General features: G+C 47.2%; 1 long non-coding RNA gene across 4 annotated transcripts in view; it reads left to right on the top strand.

The window, feature by feature from the left end:
• LOC140390058 (uncharacterized) overlaps positions 1-15599 on the top strand; it is a 68236-nt gene that overhangs the window by 37534 nt on the left and 15103 nt on the right. For all 4 annotated transcript variants that reach the window (XR_011934545.1, XR_011934546.1, XR_011934548.1 and 1 more), the window contains exon 3: positions 3467-3555. This is a non-coding gene — a long non-coding RNA (uncharacterized lncRNA). The remainder of the gene's footprint in view (positions 1-3466; positions 3556-15599) is intronic.

Genomic DNA, 15599 nt, shown 5'->3' with positions numbered 1-15599 from the left:
TTTTCATTCCTCCTCCCCGCAATGCTAAGTGACATTTTCTGTTGTGTTGATTGGATGCAGAAAGGTACCAAATCCGGTAACCTGCTAAGCAGACAATAGAGAGCTAGATGCCAATCCAAAGGGGAGATGTATGCCTCACTGGATTGTCTTTCCAAGGCAAAGGATCTGCCTCCCAGGCAAAGGATCCAGATGCGGAGCTCCCAAGATTGAAAATAGTGAGGGTGGGGAGCAGTTTCTATATGACACCAAGTTTGTTTTAAAAGCCTGTAGAGGGGGTTAAAAAAACCAAGAGAACTGTGGTGCCACAGTTTTGAAGGATAGGGTGTCTGAATATGCTCAAATGCAATCCATGCAGGTTGTTATTAGCCCCGGCCTAATGTTTAATCTTTAAGAATTTTCTCTGCTCTAATCCTTTCCCTTCCTACCATCAAGCTGGTGTAACGTAGAAAATAGGAGCAGGAGGAGACCATTTGGCCCTACGAATCTGCTCCGGCATTCATTATGATCATGGCTGATCATCCAACTCAATAGTCTAATCACTCCCCCCGCCCCATCCATTTCCTTTGTTTCACTTTGCCTGAAGTGCTGTATCTAAAAGTGCCAATAGCCCTGCAATCTCTAGTCCAGGCATCTGTGACTTGTGTATGGGGTCCACTGACAGTGGGAGGTCCATTGCAAGCTCAATAGCCACCCTGAACAGGAGCTCTTTCTCAATCTTCACTTTGCCTTCCTGAGTCCAAGGGCAGCAATGCCAATTGTGCCTCTGCATCCTGGTGGTTAACTGAGAACTTTTTTGATTTGCAACAACAAAATGGCCGGGCCTGCGAGTGGCCCTCGGATCTGAGGGGTTGCTGAGGTGTTCTTGGTCTGCTGTTCAAGTGGCTGGAGTGACCAGCAGCTTGGGTTACTTGATCACGAGCAGTCAGCATGTTTGGCCTCGTCAGAGTGAATACTGTGCCCCTTCTCTCCCGGACTTGAATTAATGATCCCTTGCCACTCCCTCTTGAACCTGAGTATTTGTCTTTTTCATGTTTCGGTTTTGTGCTACACCCTGGTATCCGTAAGAACTGACTTGGAAATGCCCTATATCAATCCCAGTCAAATCCTTTGAACAAAGAAGCGATGATGAAGAGCTGGGTTTGGCCTGGAATGTTGGGAAATGAGAGGGCAGCATGATTACCTCCTATTGCTTAACCCCACCCCTTCCCTTTTGGCACTGAGCACTCTACCCACAATAAGACATGTGGCAACCTTAAGGTTAAGGCTGGGCACATTGAGTCCTTATTTTCTTCTTTGGAGACCTTGGCTGAATGTGTAGTAATCAAGTGCTAAAGAAGACTGACTAAATGTGCTAGTTTCTGAGGTTTGTTTATTACTGTGGCAACAGTGAAGGACTGTTGAATCGTATTGTTAGTTTTTTGTTTGGGGCCCACGTTGAGTGATTTGATATGGTGTTTCCCATTCTATTCTGGGGGTGCCAACAGCCTCCAAGAATCTGCCCATGTGGCAGTCCTGCCGGGGAGGGGACCCATGACCACAGTGCATATGGGTGGCACAGTAGCACAGTGCTTAGCACTGTTGCTTCACAGCGGCAGGGGCCCGGGTTCGATTCCCGGCTGCCTGCACGTTCTCCCCGTGTCTGCGGGGTTTCCTCCGGGTGCTCTGGTTTTCTCCCACAAGTCCCAAAAGACGTGCTTGTTGGGTGAATTGGACATTCTAAATTCTCTCTCCGTGTACCCTAACTGGCACGGTAGTGTGGCGACTTGGGGATTTTCACAGTAACTTCATTGCAGTGTTAATGTAAGCCTACTTGTGACACTAATAAAGATTATTATGTTGTGTTCACATAGAACATTACAGCACAGTACAGGCCCTTCGGCCCTCGATGTTTTGCGCCGACCTGTGAACCCACTCTAAAGCCCATCTACACTATTCCCTTATCGTCCATATGTCTATCCAATGACCATTTGAATGCCCTTAAGCGTTGGCGAGTCCACTACTGTTGCAGGCAGGGCATTCCACGCCCTTACTACTCTCTGAGTAAAGAACCTACCTCTGACATTTGTCTTATATCTATCTCCCCTCAATTTAAAGCAATGTCCCCTCATGCTAGACATCACCATCCGAGGAAAAAGGCTCTCACTGTCCACCCTATCCAATCCTCTGATCATCTTGTGTGCCTCAATTAAGTCACCTCTTAACCTTCTTCTCTCTCACGAAAACAGCCTCAAGTCCCTCAGCCTTTCCTCATAAGTTCTTCCCTCCATACCAGGCAACATTCTGGTAAATCTCCTCTGCACCCTTTCCAATGCTTCCACGTCCTGGTTCCCTCAGCTTAGAAACAATTGTAACTGCCCCTACTGTGTCGTATCTCCCCACCTCACATTGCCACTCAACACCCCTACCAGCAAGCATCTCTGAAAATGTTATCTGAACAAAAACATTTAACTTGCATGATTAAATCGAGGTAAGCTGTTCTGGGTAGTTTAATTTTGCTTGGATTTCAACTCCATGTGACAATCTGGCCAGTGCAGCATATCTTCTACTCGTCATTGGGCAGTATTATTATTTTGTGAGTATTTCTGTATCTTGGCAGGCCAATGGGTTGTGACCATGTCATTGAATCCGTCACTTTTTATGGTCTCTCCTAAAATATTGGTTTGTACATTCTGTCTCTTGACTCTCATGACCCCATCTTATGGCTTGTGAGTATGTTACTTTAAATTTTCTCTGCAATATTTTGCCAGTAGACCATGGTGGCTGAGGCCTATCTGAAACAATGTGTTCAAATCAGCATATTCTAGCTCATGGAATGAATAAGGCCTAGTTTGAGCAATTTGAAGTGTAGTGTGTGGGCTGTAAAGGTGGAGTTTGTTCTGGCCTATTGGCGATTCTTTCCCCCCCCCCCGCCCCTTCTTCCTCCCTCTCCTGAAGCGATTGGCTTCTCCATGGGGAGACCTGTCTGCTGGTGCACATGGTTTTGCTGTGAGTTGTGTCAGTGGTCGTCTAGAGGGCAGATACTACCTGGCATGAAATAAAAATGTGCGTTTATATAATGCTGTGAAGGCCCCCTTTACAGCCAGTGAAATGTAGCCTGTTGTATTGCAGGATATGCAGCAATCCGTTTGTGCACAGCAAGATTCCACAAAAAGCAGTTGGCCAGATGATCTGTTTTAATGTTTTATTGACGGTATATATTTGAGGGAAAATATGGCCTTGGTTTAGCCTCTGAAACCCAGCACTCTTTCAGCGCAAAAATGTCCAAATGTTGTGCTCGGGCCTTTTTGGAGTGCGATTTGAAACCCCCAACCCTGACTCAGAGGCGAGCTGTGAAAGCGAGCCACTATGTCTGGGTGCTCGTTGATATTTAGGCCTCACTTGGCTCTTGCTCCAACCTTGGTGACTGAATTGAAAGTCATGACTGAATGCTGCAGAGGAATTACGATAAATTGCTTTCTTATTTCAGGATACCTCCCAGAATGTGATGAGCATCATTGACAAGTCTGCGAGGGAGAAGTGGAGTGAATATAAAATGGCTGCTGTTGGGTAGACGAGGTGAGTGCTGCTTTCGTCTTTGCATTCAGCAGGTGTATCCCATTTTGCAGCCCCCATATTTGGGCACTTAAGTGCTTTGCTGACTTGTTGATATCCTCCGCCCGGCCTTGCATGGTGTGCCTCATTGGGATGTCAACCCAATAAGTCCCATCAGGGCAGTCCTTAACGCCTGGGGAACCTGGACCTGTTTTGCACTTAGAAGGAGCATGCCTGCAAACCAGCACTCCCGGTGAGTGGCAGCTTTTGCAGGGAGCATGTTTTGGGAAGTCGGTCAGGAAGCCTATGGTTCCCCCATCCATTCACTTCAGTAGAAAGAGGCGAGAGTCCCAGGGATTTCCCAACAGGCACTCCTTATGAGTGCAAATCTCTTGGCATCTCAAGTCACTCCTATTTTTCCTCTTTGAGAAATTTGCCCTCATTAAACGTCTGACTTTTCAAAATTTGGCAAGTACCTTTTGCCTCGGCAGACCTATCCTCAGTCCAAATACAGCTTTATATACAGGTGTGCCCTCTCCCTGACCTGCTGAGTACAATTCTACATGTACTATAAAGGCGCTGAAAGTGGGCAATATCTCTTATGCCCGTGATTTATCTCCGCAGCTAAATGTGCAATCTCCCTCAATTGAGAGTCATGGGCTGGGACTTTCCGTTGCGAGGCTGCCTCGCTACCACTGCTAGCGAGGACGGAGAATTTGCACTCAGCCAAATCTCCATTCACTGCAGCAGGAATGGAGAATCCTGCTGGCGTGAAGGAAGAGAATACAGCCCTTGTTATACTGTGGACATTTGGATTGAGATTGTCCTTGTAAAATCACCTCTCTCTAATGACCTTCTTGAGATCTGGGTGTAAATGTCACTTTGGCAGCTTCTGTGCCTGAGAGAGAGGAGGGGACTCTGGTCGTTGGCTGTTTTATTGAAAGTTGGGCCTCCAGTGGCTTAACATGTTCACCCAAAGACTCGCTGGGCCATAAGAGAGCAGGGAGGTTTGAGGTTTGGTCCTCAATCTGTTTCGCCACAAATCCACGTTGACTCTGACCAGCTCCCATTTGTCATAATGCTCAGCCAGTGATCAATTCCAGTCACTTCTCCACAACTGACAGATGGGTCTCCACTCTCTCTGTGCTCTCTCCCTTTCCTTTCCCCCTCCCCCAACCCTCTTAGTAAGTAATGGAGTGAGATTTGCAATTTTTCAATCTAAAAGTAAATTACTGAATCTGCAGAGCTTTGCGGGGGGGGGGGGAAGAGGATCAGACTAATGCACCTGCATATTCCTCCGCATTTACCTTCCATTCTCGGGCGACAAACCACCAAATCTTCAAGTTTTGTCTCTCAAGTCCCATTATTTTCCCTATTCCAATATTTATAAAAAAAACTAATGTTCTCTCCTTGACTTATTTTTAGATTCTCATGTCCTGCTTGCATTTTACCCTCTTGCTCCACAGTGAACAGAGTTTTCTGTTTCCTTAGTTGTCCAGCTCCCAGTTGACAGTGTTAAGGAGCTGCAGCACTTGACACTTCTAAGAAGTGCCGAGTACACAAGAGGCTGAACTGAATGGTGTGTGTTGTGTAAATATTTCTGTTGTAGAGCAGTTCAAGGCTGCCTACTGGCACTCTGCCAGTATTCAATGAGTTCAGCTGTTTACAGGTGTGCTCGCTGCAGCAGAGAGAGAGAGAAGACTGGGGGGGGGGGGGACCTCTTGAAGTGTGGGGAAAAAAGAATGGCTAATGCCATGCTCTGGTACTTGACCTCGTGGGTTGGGGAACAGGGTCACGGAGTTGAGGCCTGTAGTTTTGTCTGAGTGAGCTCAATCCTTGGTTGAACTGATGGAACAAGTGCAGAGGGTTGTGCCATTCAGTCTTGATTGTTGGGCATTTTCATTAATTTTGGAAAAATGCGCACATGATAGATTTATTCAATTCAAATGAGAGTTGTCCCAAGATGCTTTACAGCCAGTGAAGTTGTTTTTTGACTAATGTTGTAATGTAGGAAATGCAGTAGCCAATCAATGCACACAGCAGGCTCCCACAAACAGCAATATGACCAGTTAATCGGTTTTAGCAATGTTGGTTGAGGAATAAATATCGGACAGGACACTCCTCTGACCTCCTTCAAAAAAGTGCCATGTCCACCTGCGAGGCCACACACAAACTAGTTTAAAAAAAAAAAAAAAAATGTTTTATCCCACCCTAAGTTACAAAGTCAATGCGCAGAGTGGACAGGGCAAACCCTTGATCCGTCTGATTGCTCACTCGAAAACCCAATTCAAATTGAACCCAATTCAAGGTCTCCGCAACAGAGACATACAAGATCTAAGCTGATGAGAAAAGACATCGCACCTCCTCTTGGGCTTGATCTGACACTTGATCGAAGCCAAAAGGCCGAGAAAGCAATTCAGAAACTTGGGTGAACACGTCATCTGAAAAACAGCACCTCCGACAGTGCAGCACGCCCTCAGTACGACACCGTGGAGTGCCAGCTGAGATCGACACTGGAATGCCAGGTGCATTGTGCTCCGGCCTCTGGACAGGGTACTGCCACGTGTTTAGGCAGAGGCACGATTGCTTCCCACTGAGCCGGAAGATTAGACTTACCTTCGATTTTGGTGGGGGGCGCGTGCCTGGCTGGCTGACGTACAGTCGCCTCCCACGATCAGCGAGAGTGGAGAGTTCTAACTGGTAGATGGACTGCACTTTGAGGAAGAGCCAACTTGTGAAGATATAGATGTGGGGGCTGGAGAAACAACTCCTTTGTCACCTTCACCCATTATTCAATTAACAAACCACGTTGATGCAATGCTCTGTGGAGCTGACTTGCAGCACTGTGGAGAAGAAGAAATGATTGTTTTTGTGGGAGGTTCAGGAGTGTAGGAGCTGAAAAGGATTGACAAACAGGATTTTAATCAGTCACAAACCAATTTGGGGATTGATGTGGGTTGGCCGATCAGTGTGAATCCACACCCCATTCCTTGCAAATCTGCTTTTCTGCAGTTGTGGCGCCAGAAGTTGAGGGTCGTCCCGACTTGTGTGAATTCAGGACGTCCCTGGAAACGTTGCCGCAGTAACCCACGTCGCGCTTGTTATCTGCTGCTGGAGGCTGCTTATCCCAAGCTGATTGTAACCAGTCATTTCATCCTCCATTCTGGGTGATCTAGGAATCCCTGGGTTTCCTTTAATCTATTCTGTTAACTGCTCTCTTAATAAATTCAATTCAGGGTTAGCACACCAGAGCGATGAGATGTATGTGTTTAATCGAGAGAACAAAAGTTCCTTTTTAGCGGCGTTGTGTCATACATTGAGGCCAGGTGTTAAGCGGAGTCGCCCCCAGGGGTCAGTGCAGGGTCCCTGTTGCTTCTAATGTGCAAGGACAACCTGAATAAGTTTGTCACATTTTCTGATGACCTCGCAACACTATTAATGACAACAGAGAATTGAAGGGTGGATTGACCCCTCCCCTCCCCCAGTAGGAAGAGCAAGACAGTATTGTTAAAAATACATTTTAGACTAAACCAATTCTTTTTGGTTCCAATTAAGGGGCAATTTAGTGTGGCCAATCCACCTCCCTGCACATCTTTTTGGGTTGTGGGGGTGAGACCCATGCAGACACAGGGAGAATGTGCAAACTCCTCATGGGCAGTGACCCGGGATCGAACCTGGGTCCTGGGTGCTGTGAGGCAGCAGTGCTAACCACCCATTACCCTGAGCAAGACCGAGTAAATGGCTTGGGTTGTTGTAAATTTTAGGGTCAAAGTATTTTATGTGGAATAGAAATGTGGGGTGTAAATCTGAAATAAGTTTAATTAGCACAGCACCACTTCAGGAAGGTTTTGAATGGTAATCGATGACAGCAGCTTGCATTGATGTAGTGCCTTTAACTTGCATAGAATTAAACAAAAATGGGTTGTGGGGTGGTGTTGGTTTGCACTGCTGCCTTACAGCGCCAGGGAACCAGGTTCAATTCCAGCTTTGGGTGACTGGAGTTTGCACTTTCTCCCCGTTTCTGCGTGGGATTCCTCTGGGTGCTCTGGTTTCTTCCCACAGTCCCTTAATTGGAAAAAAATAATTGACACTGAGCTAAAGAAGATGGTGAGATAGGTGACAAAAAGGTCGGTTTGAAGGATAGGAAGCGAGTGACAGGGCGTTAGGCAGGAGATTACAAGAGGGGGCGGAATTCCAGGATTTTGACCCAGCTTCATTGATGGAAAGGCAATATATTTCCAAATCAGGATGGTTAGTGACTTGGAGGGGAACTTGTTCCCGTGTATCTGCTGCCCTTGTCCTTCTACGTTGTAGAGGCCGTGGATTTGGAAGGTGCTGTCAAAGGAGCCTTGGTGAGTTCCATGGTAACATTAGGCTGACTGATGCCTCTGAGGGGCAGGAGTAATGGCTTTCAGGGTATAGAATGTCAAACAAATTTATAGCAAGTGCCCCGTACATAACCCCACCCTTTCATGACCTCGGGATGTCCCGAAGCTCTTAATTGCTCATCAAGTACTTTGTGAGGTTGAGTCAATAATGTACGAAACACGGGCAGCAAATTTACACCCAGCACGTTTGCTCCAAACGCCAATGAGATAAATGGCTAGATCCTTTGTTTTTAGTTGTGTTGATCGAGGTGTAAATGTTGGCCAGGACACCAGGGGAGAACTTGCCAACAATTTGCATTATTGCAATGGGATCCACCCTTTCCACTGAGAGGGCTGATGGCCTCGGTTTAACATTTCAACAAAAAAATAGTGGCATTCTTCCAGCGGAGCGGGCAGAGAGGGGAGCGATTTTTGGAGGGGAGAGCTCGAAGGTAAGCAGAGTTTTTGATTTTTAACTTACTTTTTGGAGCAGGAAACCGGAAGTCGGCCGTGGGGAGACCTGGGAAAGGTTGTATTACCCAGTAAATTTGAAAGGTGAGGAAACCCGAGACACTACACGTGTAGTGTCTCCCACCCTCCCTCCTCCTCTAACCTAAAAAAAAGACTCAGTGCTGTGAGCAGGTAAGCTATTTACTTTTTTTTTTCTTTTTTACTAGGAGACTAAGTAGAGGTGATGACAGTAGAGCTAGGGCAGTGGAATGTTCCTCCTGCAGAATGTTCGAGGTAAGGGAGACCACCGGTGTCCTTGCTGACTTCACCTGCGGGAAGTGCAGCCATCTCCAGCTCCTCACAGACCGTGTTAGGGAGCTGGATGAACTGAGGATCATTTGGGAAGCTGAGGGGGTGATAGATAGAAGCTACAGGGACATAGTTACACCTGAGAACAAAGGTAGCTGGGTAACACTTAGAGGTGGGAAGAGGAGGAAGCAGTCATTGCAGGGATCCCCTGTGGTTGTTCCCCTCAACAATAAGTATACAGCTTTGGATACTGCTGGGGGGGATTACCTAGCAGGGGTAGGCTGCAGTGACCGGATCTCTGGCACGAGGTCCGGCTCTGCGGCTCAGAAGGGAAGGGGGAGATTAGGAGAGCACTAGTTATAGGGGACTCAATAGTTAGAGGTACAGACAGGCGGTTCTGTGGGCACGGGCGAGACTTGGATGGTTTGTTGCCTCCTGGGTGCCAGGGTCCATGACGTCTTTGATCGTTTCTTCAGGATCCTTAAGGGGGAGGGGGAGCAGCCAGAAGTCGTGGTGCACATTGGTACCAACGACGTAGGTAGGAAAAGGGGTGTGGATGTAATAAACGAGTTTGGGGAGTTAGGCTGGAAGTTGAAAGCCAGGACAGACAGAGTTGTCATCTCTGGTTTATTGCCGGTGCCACGTGATAGTGAGGCTAAGAATAGGGAGAGTGCGCAGTTGAACATGTGGCTGCAGGAATGGTGTAGGAGGGAGGGCTTCAGGTATTTGGATAATTGGAGCGCATTCTGGGGAAGGTGGGACCTGTACAAGCAGGACGGGTTGCATCTGAACCAGAGGGGCACCAATATCCTGGGAGGGAGGTTTTCTAGTACTCTTCGGGAGGGTTTAAACTAATTTGGCAGGGGAATGGGAACCGGATTTGTAGTCCAGCAACTAAGGTAGCCGATGTTCAGGACGCCAAAGCGTGTAGTGAGGCAGTGGGGAAGGTAACACTGACAAAGGAGAGTACTTGCAGGCACGGAGATGGGTTGAAGTGTGTATACTTCAACGCAAGAAGCATCAGGAATAAGGTGGGTGAACTTAAGGCATGGATCGGTACTTGGGACTACGATGTGGTGGCCATCATGGAAACTTGGATAGAAGAGGGGCAGAAAGAGGTTCCTGGTTATAGATGTTTCAATAAGATTAGGGAGGGTGTTAAAAGAGGTGGGGGGTGGCATTGTTAATAAGAGATAGTATAACAGCTGCAGAAAGGCAGTTCGAGGAAGATATGCCTACTGTGGTAGTATGGGTTGAAGTCAGAAATAGGAAAGGAACAGTCACCTTGTTGGGAGTTTTCTATAGGCCCCCAATAGCAGCAGAGATGTGGAGGAGCAGATTGGGAAACAGATTTTGGAAAGGTGCAGAAGTCACAGGGTAGTAGTCATGGGTGACTTCAACTTCCCAAATATTGAGTGGAAACGCTTTAGATCAAATAGTTTGGATGGGGTGGTGTTTGTGCAGTGTGTCCAGGAAGCTTTTCCAACAAAATATGTAGATTGTCCGATCAGAGGGGAGGCCATATTGGATTTGGTACTTGGTAATGAACCAGGGCAAGTGATAGAGGAAGAAGGATATTTATGTAAGGCTGAGGAAACCAGGTTCAGACAGGGCGCTGGAGGGACACAAGATAGCCAGGAGGGAACTGAAGAAAGGGATTAGGAGAGCTAAGAGAAGGCATGAAAAATCTTTGGCGGGGAAAACCCCAAGGCCTTTTACACATGTGAGAAATATGAGAATGACTAGAGCGAGGGTAGGTCCGATCAAGGACAGTAGAGGGAGATTGTGTATTGAGTCTGAAGAGATAGGAGAGGTCTTGAACGAATACTTTTCTTCAGTATTTACGAATGAGATGGGCCATATTGTTGGAGAGGACCGTGTGAAACAGACTGGTAAGCTCGAGGAGATACTTGTTAGGAAGGAAGATGTGTTGGGCATTTTGAAAAAGTTGAGGATAGACAAGTCCCCCGGGCCTGACGGGATATATCCAAAGATTCTATGGGAAGCAAGAGATGAAATTGCAGAGCCGTTGGCAATGATCTTTTTGTCCTCAATGTCAACAGGGATGGTACCAGGGGAATGGAGAGTGGCGAATGTCGTGCCCCTGTTCAAAAAAGGGAATAGGGATAACCCTGGGAATTACAGGCCAGTTAGTCTTATTTCGGTGGTAGGCAAAGTAATGGAAAGGGTACTGAGGGGTAGGATTTCTGAGCATCTGGAAAGACACTGCTTGATTAGGGATAGTCAGCACGTATTTTGAGGGGTAGGTCTTGCCTCTCAAGTCTTATTGAATTCTTTGAGGAGCTTTGAAGTCACCAAGCACGTGGATGAAGGTAAAGCAGTGGATGTAGTGTACATGGATTTTAGTAAGGCATTTGATAAGGTTCCCCATGGTAGGCTTATGCAGAAAGTAAGGAGGCATGGGATAGTGGGAAATTTGGCCAGTTGGATAACGAACTGGCGAACCGATAGAAGTCAGCGTGGTGGTGGATGGCAAATATTCAGACTGGAGCCCAGTTACCAGTTGCGTACCGCTGGGATCAGCTCTGGGTCCTCTGCGGTTTGTGACTTGGATGAGGGAGTTGAAGGGTGGGTCAGTAAATTTGCAGATGATATGAAGATTGGTGGGGTTGTAGATAGTGAGGAGGGCTGTTGTAGGCTGCAAAGAGACATAGATAGGATGCAGAGCTGGGCTGAGAAGTGGCAGATGGAGTTTAACCCTGAAAAGTGTGAGGTTGTCCATTTTGGATGGACAAATATGAATGCGAAATACAGGGTTAACGGTAGAGTTCTTGGCAATGTGGAGGAGCAGAGAGATCTTGGGGTCTATGTTCATAGATCTTTGAAAGTTGCCACTCAAATGGATAGAGCTGTGCAGAAGGCCTATGGTGTGCTCGTGTTCATTAGCAGAGGGATTGAATTTAAGAGCCGTGAGGTGATGATGCAGCTGTACAAAACCTTGGTACGGCCACATTTGGAGTACTGTGTGCAGTTCTGGTCTCCTAATTTTAGGAAGGATGTGGCAGCTTTGGAAAACGTGCAAAGGAGATTTACCAGGATGTTGCCTGGAATGGAGAGTAGGTCTTATGAGGAAATGTTGAGGGTGCTAGGCCTTTTCTCATTAGAACGGAGAAGGATGAGGGGTGACTTGATAGAGGTTTACAAGATGATCAGGGGAATAGATAGAGTAGACCGTCAGAGACTTTCCTCGGGTGGAACAGACCATTACAAGGGGACATAAATTTAAGGTGAATGGTGGAAGATATAGGGGGGATGTCAGAGGTAGGTTCTTTACCCAGAGAGTAGTGGGGACATGGAATGCACTGCCTGTGGAAGTAGTTGAGTCGGAAACATTAGGGACCTTCAAGCGGCTATTGGATAGGTACATGGATTACGGTAGAATGCTGGGGTGTAGATTGATTTGTTCTTAATCTAGGACAAAAGTTCGGCACAATATCGTGGGTCGAAGGGCCTGTTCTGTGCTGTATTTTCTATGTTCTATCTCCAATAGTGCAGCACTCCCTCAGTACTGCACTAAAGTGCAACCTTGATTTGTATTCGGCTTCCTGGAATATGACTTCTGACCCGACAGGGAATGGAGCCAACTGTGTCCCAGCAGCACACTTTTCCACACCCTTGTTGAGGTTAACCATGCTGTGGCCCCACCATTGATCAGTTAGGATAATATTCTGGACTGCAATGGTTTCAGTAACAGCACTTTTTATGGGTGCTGCAGCTCAGGCCAACTAGGGACATAGATATCAAAACACACAATGGTCAGCTGAGCGTCTCTGCTGGTTCTCCGTCAGAGCTACTCAGCTGGTCCCATTGTGTGTTTTGCCAGCAGCCTTTCAAAGCTTTCCGTCTTCAGGTGCTTATCCAATTCTTATTTTGAAATCCAGGATTGGATTGAATCTGCCTCCAACTGGTGCGTTCCAGACCCTAATCACTCATCGCATAAAATTATTTTTCTCCAATAGCTTCTGGTTCTTTTCACCTTAAATCGGTGTCCTCTGGTTACCAACCCTTTGTCAAAGGGAGCATTTTTCTCCCTATCCTCTCTGTCCAGGCTACTAGTGATTTTGAGCACTTCATTCCATTCTCTCCTCAGTCTTCTGTGGGGAGAATAAGCCCGAGCTTCATCAGCCTCCGAAATCCCTCATCCCTGGAATTATTCTCGGGAATCTTTTCAGCACTCTCGCGAAAGCCTTTACGGCCTTCCTAAAGCACCTGGAATTGGGCACAATATTCCAGTGGAGGTTGAACAACTGTTTTGTAAAGATTCGTCAAAACTTCCTTGCTTTTGTACTCTATGGTTCTGTGTATAAAGTCCAGGATCCCGGCTGCCTTATTAACCTCTTTCTCAATCCGCAGTGCCACATTAAGAGATTTGAGCACATACACCCTCGGTTACACCATCCGCTTTAGTACCCTTTATTTTATATTGCCAATCCTTTGTTCTTCCCACCAAAGCGCATCACGTCGCACACATGAGACATATTCTGAGATGGGAAGAAGGGTAATGGGGAAGGAGGCAATTTTAGGATTGTTTGCCCCCATCATGGGTTCTGTGTCTCGCATAGTAAGTGTGTTGCCCCCTGTGGCGCTGAGCCACTCTGGACAGGTTGGACGTGAGTATCAATCCGTGGTCAAGTAAAACCCCAGTCAATTGCACCAGTCCTGTCAGCTTTCCATTAACCTCTGGCACTGTGTGAGGTCGAGCACCAAACCTGGTCAAGCGGCTCACTCTCATTTGTTGCTGTTGTAAGTGACGGTGCCTTTGGGAGAGGAGGAGAGGCCATTGGGGGGGGGGGGCTGGCCGACTTGCTGTTACCATGCTAGCTGAAGCGCGGATGGGCATCTCTATTTTGCGCATGTGATGAGAGGGAGAGGGCAGTGTTTGCAGTCGTGATGAATCGGCAGAGTCTGTCTGAACATAGAATTTACAGTGCAGAAGGAGGCCATTCAGCCCATCTGCACCAGCCCTTTGGAAAGAGTGCCCCACTTAAATCCCAAACCTCCACCCTATCCCCGTAACCGCACTAATCTTTTGGGACACTAAGGGCAATTTAGCATGGCCAATTCACCTAACCTGCACATCTTTGGGACGTGGGAAGAAACCGGAGTACCTGGAGGAAATCCACGCAGACACAGGGAGAAGGTGCAGACTCTGCACAGACAGTGACCCAAGGTGACTGCAAACTGGACTGGCAAACTGCTGTCTTCTCTCCCCCCAGCCCCAACCGATTCTGGAGCTTGTGGTGGAAATCTTTGGAGAAAATAAGATCCCAAGCCTAGCTGTTTGAGGAAATGTGTGCTATCTGATTCTTTATCCAGAGCAGAGGCTTGACACGTTGTCACATATTAGTGCGAGGGCTGTGATGAAATGTGAATATGCCAGGATAATTATGTGGGGGGGGGGGGGGGTGAACTGTTGGAAGAAAAGTTAATTCCGGTTTTTAAAACTGGAATGTTCGCTATTGGGGATGGTACTACCAGGAAAGGTCAAAAACTGGTTATTTGGGAATGCGGGAGATATGAGAAAGGTCATTGTCATAATGTAGAGCGGAGTGCAAGTTTATAATCGAAGATTGCAGTGCGGTGTAACAAAATTTCCGCAGGGTGTCCACTCGATACAGTGGAAAATACAGTTGTGAATTCTGCCCTCCCGAGCAGTGTGGGTATTGTAACACTGGGGTGACACACTCCTGAATGTGTTTGTGGAAAAACTTCTGTGACCATATAGGAGTTGACCCCATGCTGCATCAAAATGGCCGCCTAATCTGGTGATTGTGAGCCGCCATTTTGATTTTAAGGATTTTGCTAGCCTTCAGTCTCATGCAGTTGCCGACTACATCTGTTGGCGATTACAATGTGCGAATGAGTCACAAAGATGAGAAGACCGTACGGGTTGTATGGCAGTTCACTTTTAATGATAAATTCTACTGTAAGTAATTATTCTGGACGCACGGTAATGGTAGCTGTGAGGCAATGCAGTTTAAAAAAAAAAAAAAAGATCCATTGATGTTATCCTCGTATCTTTCTATTTTTCCACAGTAAGGGTCCGTTTGAGGCTGCCTGTACGGGACCTGCTGGGTCTTGTGGACCGAGGACTGATTAGCACTAATGTTATGGAGCATAAGTACACCATCCTCAATCTGTGCATACAAATGATTGTCGACTGAGTGGGGGACGCTTTTGCTCTTTGACCGGATCTCGGTCAGTGTTAATCACCACACTGTAAGAATTGGTGGAGCAGTTTCCCAGTTCCGCTCTGAGGAACCCAACTTAAATGCACCCAGTTTTCCAGGATGGAAATTAGCTTGTTTGCTTGAACGCTTTAATACAAAAAGAAGGCAAACAATCAGCCAGTCAACAGTTCCCAGCCAGGAGTTTCCTCATGTCCTGGCCACTTGTTTAGTGGGGAGAGGGGAATGTCCTGGTCGGTAAGCGGTTTGCTGTGAAAGTCCATTGATAAACTGGCCTGTGCAGAGGCAGCTGTGGATGCTCTGCGCTGTTGAGCTGGGTTTAATCAGAGCTAACACTGCTGAGTGACCTTGTGGCCAATGTGCTTTTATCTCTTCTGTCTGCTTTTCTTGCTCGGCACAGTTGGTTCTGTTCAGGGCCACCTTCAGGGCTGATTGGCAGATAGAGGTTTGCTCCTGCCTTCCTTGCCCCAACCTCCTCCCTGAGTGTCCACTGTCCCAAGTCCTAGGAAAGCTCTGTTGAGTGGGTGTGGGTATTTTTCTTTTCTCTCTCCCATTCATTCATTCATGGCGCATCTATTTTTGTTTCAAACACGATCGCGTAAATCTCTTTATACTCTTGGGGCAGCACAGTGGATAGCACTGTGGCTTCACAGCGCCAGGGTCCCAGGTTCGATTCCCGGCTTGGGTCACTGTCTGTGCAGAGTCTGCATGTTCTCCCCGTGTCTGCGTGGGT

Source organism: Scyliorhinus torazame, chromosome 14 (assembly GCF_047496885.1).
Source record: "Scyliorhinus torazame isolate Kashiwa2021f chromosome 14, sScyTor2.1, whole genome shotgun sequence".
NCBI lineage: Eukaryota > Metazoa > Chordata > Chondrichthyes > Carcharhiniformes > Scyliorhinidae > Scyliorhinus > Scyliorhinus torazame.
Note: the sequence above shows the minus strand (reverse complement) of the source record. Positions and strands in the feature narration are given on the sequence as shown.